The sequence below is a fragment of the Cygnus olor genome, chromosome 16 (assembly GCF_009769625.2).
Source record: "Cygnus olor isolate bCygOlo1 chromosome 16, bCygOlo1.pri.v2, whole genome shotgun sequence".
Lineage (NCBI taxonomy): Eukaryota > Metazoa > Chordata > Aves > Anseriformes > Anatidae > Cygnus > Cygnus olor.
In genome coordinates this window covers 688,879-698,330 of record NC_049184.1, presented here as the reverse complement: position 1 = coordinate 698,330, position 9,452 = coordinate 688,879, and positions in this window count along the sequence as shown.

Below are 9,452 nucleotides of genomic sequence, written 5' to 3'. Positions count from 1 at the left end.
GGTGCCTCTAAAACACTTTATCACAACCATGAGCATTGTTTCAGTCCTCCCCACTGCTTTTCTACACCCTCCCTGCAGCGTGGGGGGAGCAGTGGTCTCTTTGCTGGCTTTACTTTCACACCTGGCCCGACCGATACCCCTTGCGCAACCCTCACTGCCCCAGGCACAGAGGGATTGCAGCCACACTGCAATCATAGCCAGCTCTTGCATCACCTGCACGGTGGCCTTCAGTGGTGGAAGAGCAGGAAGTAAAAGGTTTTTTTTTGTTGTTGTTTTAACAACCTGAGTTACACACACACAAACATTCAAACTGGAGCAACATGGGTTTTGCAGGAGAAGCCATTCTGCAAGAGCTTTTTATCTAAGTGTGCGATGGTTCAGAGGTGAAGAGGTTTGTAGGCAGAAAACCACAAGTTCTCCAAAACATGCTCTTTCTGGTGTCATTGCCCTCCTGCAGATGAGACCAGGAAAGCTCACTGAAATGAAACTTCTGTGTTTGGCCCACCTGGGAAGAGAGGCTGCAGAGCTGCCTGGGAGGCTGTCGCTTGGACCTGAGAATGCTGATGCAGGGCTAGGTGAATGGTACGGTATGGCTGTGACCCTTCCCAAGAGCCCCCCATGCCTGACTCCATCCCCCTGCTATGGATCAGCCCCCGACAACCTCCTTGCTTGCTCTCCTTGCTTGGGTGGGCTTGCAGGGGGCACGAGCCCTGCAAACCCTGGCACCAGCCAGCGCTCGGACACTCGCCCCTGGCATGGGCCCAGCGTGTCCCCTCCTGCTCCCGACCTCACCCCTCCGGCCCCTTCTCACCACGCTGTCACGGTGCTATGCACGGGCAAGGGTGGGGCGGGGGGGGGGGGGGGGGGCGGCTGGCGCTGTTTGTGAGAGCTAATCTACAGCACCATGACACGGTGTTTATGAAAGAAGTGATTAACCATGTGGGCCGAGCCCCGCGGCCCAGCGGATCAAGGAAGGTCTTGTCACCAGGTGTGTTTGTGCTGCTGACCTTGCAAAACCAGCTTCTTCAGTGGCCGAAACTGCGGCTGGAGATGAGGAAGAAATCAGGAGCAGCGGTGCTGGGGAGGTGTGCTGGCTGTCAGGTGAAGCACCTCTTCACAACCCCTGTGCACTCTGCGTCAGAGATGCCTGGCAAAGTATTTACCTCCAATCTGTTAATAAAGCACACTGACAACCCCAGCTGACGGAGCCAGCCTCGTGCTACAGGTGTGACTCGCTCACGAGACTGACCTGACGGCAGCAGGCAGGCTGGGACCCGCAGCACGTGCCTGGCTCCAGAGCCGCTCGCCCGTGAGCCCTGAGGACCTCGAGGGCTCTCGGACTTATTTCAAGGAGACTTGCCTACCACATTTCAAAGCCTCCACACCAAGACCTGGCCCTCCCTATCAGATGCATTTTCTGCCATTGTCTCAGTCCTCATCTTAGGGGGAGGTTTTATTTCCTAATCAGAGGAGCTAATAACCAGAAATCACCAAATCTCGGAAGGACACAGAGCTGTGGGATGCCGGTGCCCAGATGGAGCTGCAGGCCCAGGCAGGCGGCACCGTGGGGCACATGGCTGCCCGTCCCCTGCCCCGAGAGCCGCAGCACCGGGTCACCATGTTGCGCAGTGCAGGGTGAGGCTTCTGCCCCTGAGGTACCACTGCCGGGTAGAGCTTTTACAGTGCTGTGAAGTGCTGTAAAACTGCAGGGTTTCCCAGTCAGTGCTGTGAATGGAGCTGAACGCCCTGCCCTGGAGAGGAGCCCTGCCTGCGGGCTGTGCGGGCGGCGAGCTGCGAGCTTGCTCTGTGCTGAGCTGGGGCGACGAGGCCCCCTCAGAGGGGGCGTCTGTCTGCAAGGGGTGCTCAGCTGCATGCCAGGCCGCCCGCGCTGCAGCTGGGGGCCTGGACTGGTTTTGTCTATATTTAGTGCATTTTTCAGATAACCCTCCTGTGCTATTTTTGGGCTGTGTGCTGACTTATGGTCCCTGCTCACTCTCGTGCTCTGATGCATCACAGGTTCCGAGTTTTCAGCATTGTCCAATACCCAAATGTTTGGAAGGGGGTTGAAGAGAAGGCAAATGGGCTTTTGGGTCTTTTTATTAGTACTCAAAAAAAAAAAAAAAAAAAAAAAAAAGAAAGAGAGAGAGAGAGAGAAAATAATGTTTTAAGCCCCCTTTCCTTCCTAGGGCTTTTCAGTAGATATTCAAAGCCTGCCTGGCTCCAATGTCCCCAGGGCTGTCGGTGGGGCTAGGGTCTGGTGCACTGGAGGCAGCTCTGCAGCAGTGCCCCATCCAACAGACAGAAGCGCTGTCCTCGTCACAGTCGCTTAAAATGCATTGTGGCATGGCTTTGTATGCTTATTGCATTTAATACCAGTGCAACCAAGATAAATAAATTATCTTTGCTAAAGGTGAAACAAAAACCTTTCTTCCAAAATGCCATGAAAGGCCTTTGCTGCTTTTCCTCCTTCCAAGGAGACTTTCAGCAGGAGCAGCAGAAACCTGGGCTTCAGGGTGTGGGAGAACAGTACATCTGCTGCTTGGGTGGGTTCGGAACGAAGCTTTTCCTCCACATGCATCATGGAGAGGGCTCTGAGGGCCGCACTGGGGCTTGGTCCCCGTGGGGGCAGCCTTTTAAGGCTGCTGGGGCTGGGCTGGGTGACAGCCTCGCTGGGTGGGAGCTCTCGGCTGGCAGGGCAGGGGTGCCTGCCAAGGCCCAGTGGAAAAGCCTGGGAGCAGAACCCTTCCAAGCAGCCCGTGATGTGCGCTTTTTAAGGTCAGCGCCTCGGAAAGCTCTGTGCTGGGGCAGACCACGGCCCCAGGTGCAAACTGACAGGCACAGATGCTGGGTCACCCTCTTGAGGCCATTAAAGCTCGCTGCCGAGCCAGACCTCTCTGAGGTCTCCAACAGCAGCTGTGGCATGCAAGGCTGTGGGGAGCAGATGCCCAGAGTCACTGGGGGATGGTGCAGTGCTGCTGCAAGAAGAGACACGGACATGCCCCAGGCATGAGCACTGCAGGTTCAGCCCAGCGCTGAGCCCTGGTATGATGAACCCAGGCAGATCCAGGCCAAGCAAACACTGCTCATGTGCTTCAGCCGTGCCTTGTGCTTGATCTGCAGCCAGGATGTGGATGGACTGTGACAGTCAGCGACCCACACCACAATCAGGGGCTGGATGTATTTGTTTAAAAACTCCTGTATGTGTGAAAGGTCTTGGGATGGTGCCCAGACAGCAAAGACTCGCCCCTGTCCTCCGGTACCCTCCAGTCCGGAGCCCCATCACCAATGTCACTGTGACCCTGCCTCCCCTTCCAGCTCCCCGCAGAGAGGTGCTGAGGTTCTGCCTGGCCTCACTCAACTGGGGGAGGGCTTTTGAAAGACTTGGGAGGCCGCCAGGGCTTTTGCTCCTCTGCCAGCAAGCTCCATGGTGTCAATTCCCTCCCCATCCCTGCAGTAACACAAGCTGTGCCCGGCAGGGCCGGCCCAGGGCTGGCAGCATCCAGGCACCCAGGAAAGGCCAGCGCTGTCCCCAGACAGGACAAAGGTGAGAGACGAGACTGGGACTCAGCCCTCCCGCTGAGCGTCCTTCATTTGTCCCAACCCCTCTGAGACCTGTGGGTGTCGCAGCCCTGTGACTGTCAGCTCTTGTCAGGCACAAGCTGCACCGTGCTGGGGTGGGACATTTCTCAATGGTGGCCCTGATGTGGCTGTGCCCCACGGTGCTACTGCCCCACTGCCTTCATGCGGCCTTGGGGACAACCCTGGAAGCACAAATGGCCCTGGGAGCACAGAGGACGGAGCAGAGTGGCCGTGCCGCAGGAGGCTGCACTCCCTGGCACTGCAGCACGTGGCCGTGCTGCTCTGCGGGTGCTGGCCCCATCTGGGACGTGGCCCTGGCTTTCTCACCATGGTTGAGCTGCTGAGGTGGGTGTGGGGAGGATGGGGTAGGGAAATGGCCGGAGCAGGGATGCACACTTATAAAAGCTCAGAGGAGCACCCAGGAATCCGTTCCTATCATCTCAGCAGAAAGTCAGACTGCAGTTTATGAGAAGACTTTAGTGTTCCCTTCCTCCCCTCAATATAGCAAAACCTGCTTGGGGCAGGACATTTATAGCTGCCCTCCTGTACTGGGAGCTCTCTTGGCCTTAAGCTCTGGGTGGCACCGGGAGCACGGCCACATTTCTCTGTGAGCAGCAGGCAGAGGAGATCTCCTGTCCTGGTGTCCCCCCTCTGTCTCTGTGGGTAGCTGTGCTGTTAGGCTCCAAAGACTGCTCAGTGCTAGCATAAGGCCTTTACTGCAGCCACAGAAGCTCAACGAGGAGGAAAGTCCCAACAAGGGGAGCTTGCTCCAGGCTCACCATCAGCTCCCCAGGTCCCTCCCCCACTTTTCACACCTGGCCACACAGTCTTGATCAAGAAGCACGTAAAGAGCTGCTAAACAGGGTCCCCATACCAAAGCACTCTGCATGAAGAGAACCTCACCGACCAGCTCACGGGCAGCACATAGAAAAATTGCCCCATGTCTGCTCCGTCCTTCACTTGTTGCCCACAGACAGCAGCTGGCCCGCGTGTTGCAGGCTGAAGATGGTATGGAAATAGCGAAGGTGAAGTCACTGCAAGGATAGACATCAACACGGCTGAGGAGCCTGGGCACTGCCTGGAACAGATCCTCCCAGTTTATTTAAAGATCAGGGTTGATCTGAGTGCTGGATAAACATCCCTTGTCCCAGGGACCTGCTGCAGCACCAGCCCTGTAGAGTGCGGAAAAGTCACCACTGAGGAAAAGACAGCAGAGCAGCACCGATGCTGGTGGCAGGGCCAGGGCAGCTGAGTGCAGTGTGGGCACCCCAAAGCCAGCCCATGTCCCCCCCTCCCAGGCACCTCAGGGCCCCCTCTCCTTGCACAGGGGGACAAAAACAGCCTCTGGGCAGAAAACTCATTGCTGGCGGGTGGGGGTCAGCGCTCCCTGTTTTACTCAGGCTCTCCAGGTGAGGATGCCCATGGTGAGGTTTTGGCCACACAGTGGGAATGGGAGAGCACCAGGGGAGCGAGTGATCCAGAATGCCTGAGGGAACAGCTTTGTGTCCATGCCAGAGCTGGGCCATGGCACCACGGCACCACAGCGCCATGGTGGTGGCCAGAGCAGTGTCCCCTGTGGACAGCAGCTGCTGGGAAGGCGCGGTGTGGCTGTGTGCCGAGGGGTGTAGGGCCAAAGGGAAGAGGCAAGCCTGGATCACACCAGCAAAGTGAACTGCTGCTGCGGGACATACCGCTCGGCCCACGCTCGACCCTCACTGAGCAGGCAAGGCTGGGCATGCACAGAAGAGTGATTTCCCCACCTTTAATTCTCCCAGCCCTAGGAACAGAAGACCGAGGCTTCATTTTATTTGCTCTTAACTGTCCTGGCTTGAATTCGAGTGTAGGTAGTTCCTGCCTCCTGTGACAGCGAGTGATTTAAAATAAACTGGTGCACACCAGTGAGCAGGCTGAGCTGACGGATGGGCCAGCATGCTCTCGGTGCCCGCCACAAGCACGCGGGTGCTGCTGCCAAGAGGCGTCCTCCGCGAGCACCGCTGCCGCGCGTCCTGGCCCAGAGGCACTCGCTCCTCAGTGTGAGTGCCTCTCGGTCACAGCCCCAGGGCTCCAGCTCGGACAGGCAAGCCACGAGCAAATCCATGCCAAAATTCCAGCAGGGCAGCCTGGCCAGGTGGCCAGGGCTTTGCTTTTTGTTCAACTCAGCCCAGTTCTTCACTCCTGCCTTGTTAGGACCAAGCTTCCCCTGCCTGGCTGGGTCCAGCTCAGCTCAGCGCCGCTCTCCAGCTTGACCAGCATCCGAAGTCTCATCGTGCACAAGACAAATATGTGGCTAGAGTCAAAAGAGCCAGAAACCCTCTTCTGCACCAGCTGACGGTTGCAGGTTGCTGGATTGACCCAGCCTGGAGGTGCAGAGGCAGTCCCGTGGAATCCTGGCCTGACCTGCCCTTGCCCAGTGGCTGCAGCACAGCACAGCCAGGCTGGGACCCTGCCCAGGGTCAGCTTGGCAGGATTTGGCCCTGACATTAAAGAGGCCCAGCAGGGCAGGCAGGGGCCTGGCACCCAGGTGGGCCAGGACACGGGGCTCCTGTCCCCGAGTACAGTACGTCCTGGAGCTGCTGCACTTCACCAGGTGGCTCCTTAGGAAGGGATGGCCACCTCCTGCACTCAAGCTGTGGGCACCAGGGGCATGGCTCCCTTTCCCACAGGGACAGTAGCCTGCAGCTCCAGTGGCACCTTCCAGGCTGGGAAATGTCAGCAGCACGGCTCTGGTTGCAGGTGGCTCTGGCCCTCGTCACCTCTGATGCTACTTTGTGACACAGAGCTGGGTGGCCTGAGAGCTCCCCCTCGGCCTTGTCCTCCCAGTTCTCCCCAGGAGCAAGGACCTGGGAAGGCAAAATTTTCCAGCTACTTACTACCGCCCAAAATGATTTTACCAAGGCTGGAGGGAAAACATTGCTCGCTTTCCCTCTGGGCTGCTGCTGTTACCAACCCACCTTCACTGGACAAGCACCAGTGCAGCCATCGGACACCCCATCCGTGCAGGCAGCGCCCCTGGCTGAGGCACACGCCCCAAAACTGCCCCGAGGAGAATTGCTGGGCTCATCGTGACAGCTCCTGTTTCCTCCTGTCCCAAAGCCAAGCAAGAAGCCAGTAGAAAACAGGACGTCAATCAAACAGGCACTGAGTCAGAGAGCTCCCAGCCAGGGTCAGGCGGGGATGCTAGCGGGGACATCCTGGCAGGGGGTGTGCTGGGCGCTCTGCAGCCTCCCCGGCTGGGAGAGAAACCCCACCATGGGCTGTGCGGGTGCAGAAGGCAGCCAGCACGTCCCCCTCGGCTGCCCCGGAGCACCTGCCTCTCTGGGCAGCCTCCCAGGGCCCAAATCTTTTGCAATCCTTGTTTCAAAAGATGTTTTGTCACTGCCTGGCAGAAAGCTGATGACCTCTCACACAAATGAATATGGGGACAATTGACCCAAACTCCAAATACAGAGCAAGTCTGTCTTTTTTTTTTTTTTTTCTTTCCCAGAGAAGTGTAAATATAACACCCAGATTTATCTCAGGTGGGTTCACCAGCTGATGTTGGGCATTTTCTGAGTGCTCTCACAGTTATTTGCTGTAGGCAAACTTCTTCACTACTGGAAACCCATGCTTAGAGTCTGCAGCAGCCCCAGGCCCTGGGCTGCAGCTCTGAACACCCTGGACTGTCCCCATCCCAGGTGATAGGCAGCTCCCTGGGGACAAATGTGCAGTATGAAGCCTGCCTGCCTGCTGCTGCACCTGGGGCAGAGCTTTCCCACATCCTCAGGTGCCACATGGGCCATAGGTAAATCAGTGGAATAGGTAGGTTTCTTGGGGCTGCAGGGCTGTGGTTGTCCCATGGCTGGGACATGGGTTGTGATCGCTGGGAGGTGGCATCTGTCCCCTCCACCCCTCAGCCCCTTGCTCAGGCTGGGGTCTTGTGTCCAGCCCCAGGAACAGCTTGAGGTGTCCCCGGGGAAGGATCCACCCTCAGCCTTGAAATAATGATAGGTTCCACGTGGCCGGCTCCTTGCAGAGCCAAGGATGCTCAGAGGGGGGCTGGGCAGGAGGGTGGGGGTGTCTGTGCCCACCATGGGCTGGGAGCTGATGCCAGCAGCAGGAGGAAGCTGCAAAGCCCAGAGCTGGCAGCAGCGGTGCCCCGGTCACCAGGGAGCACGTGAGCAAAGGCCGTTAACAGCTCCAAGCTAATGAGCTCCGGGGCCACGCTGTGTCTATACGGTCCTGGGTCTGGCAAGGGCTGTGTCCAACTCTTGCTCTGCAGATGTCAGCCTGGCCTGGCACGGGCGGGCTTCCCTGGCAGCACCCCTTTGATGCCAGCAGAGAGGAGAAGGGAGCAGGGAGGGGACAGCTCTGCTCTCCGTGCTGCGGAGCTGTGCGGACCTGGGATGGAGCTCACCTGGGGCAACCAGGTCTTGGGCATGGTGGTGGGACAGATGTCTGCTGGGCCACAAAACCCTAGCAAGGCTCTCCTGAAATTCCTCACAGCTGGGAGTTTTGCCCATTCAAAGGGAATTTTGAGAAGAGTGAGCAGAGGCAGAGCTCCCACCCACGGCCAGCACACCTCCTGTTCTGGGGCTGCAGCTTGAGGGGCCAGAGAAAAAGTGAAGAAAGCAAGGAGGACTTCTAATGTTGTAAAACTGTGTGTTCTGTCTTTCCTTGGTCCAGGAGGCAGAAAAACAGCTTTTCCCAAGGTCTCCCAAGAAACCCCATCCCAATAGACAGCATGAAAACACTGAGGAGCTGAAGCAGGAGACACCCTGATGCCTGAGGTGTGGGTGACAGTGACACCTCCTAGACCATTTCAGAGGGGGACAGGGAATGGATCAGTGGTCAAAGCAGAAGCCTTTCCTTTAGCCTCACCCCAAGGGGCAGGAGGGATGGGTGGGGGCCATGCTTCCTGGGCACACCCATGGCCCATGCTCGCAACCCAGGGGTGACCTGTGGCTGGGGGCTCCTTCTGGAAAGGGAGGAAGAGCAACTTCAGCTCAGTTCCTTTTCCTTTTCTCTTTTCTGTTGCGCACACTGTGTGTTTTAAGCATTGTCTCTGTGCATGGCTTCATTAACAACTCCTCCCAGCCCCAAAATTATGAGCATGCAACTCGCAAAAAGGCAGCAAGCCATGTGACTCAAACCGATCCACAGGCATGTCGGAGCTGCGAGGTCTCAAACTTACTTTTGACCTATAACCCCAGGCCAGAGGGCACGGTTATGAAATGCTTCTTCACGGTGCTCAGCAGTTGCCTGTGTGACCCTGTCATCAGCCAGGGAAATGACTGGGGCAACGCTCACGGGGACGAGGGGAGCCCCACGTCCCAGATGCCAGGACAAGCACCTGGCCAGGCTGCAGCGAGGTGGCCTCAGGACGCTGCAGGGACACGGAGCTGCTGGAGGGACGCCTGTGCTCAGCCCCCCCCGCTGCTGCTGACACGTTCCTGGAGGGCTTTGCAAAGATCCAGTCACGTTACCCTTTCCCAGTCTCTCGTTTCGTCGAGTTTTGGGTAGCTGGGCGCAGCATCCTGTTTTTAGTAAAGGACAGGGAAATAATGAGAGCCCCGGCTGATTTGCGTGCCAGCCGTTGGGTGTCAGCGCTGAAACAAAGCGTTACACGCTGGCTCTGCGCCTTGCCGGGAGCTTTTGGTGCTGCTCCTCAAAACCGCTTCGGTGAAGCAGAAACCGACCCGACCATCATCCAATTTTCAGCAGTCACCCTACTGCCCGGAGTGCCACCGGTTACACACAGCCCAGCAGCGCCCGGTCCCGTGCCGCCACGTGCCTAGCCGCAGCCAAGCGGCCGCTCCCCGCGGGCAGGAAACCCGCAGGCACCTGCTGGGCGCTGCCACCGGCCCCGTGCCCGCCTGCGGCAGCGGGAACAGGCC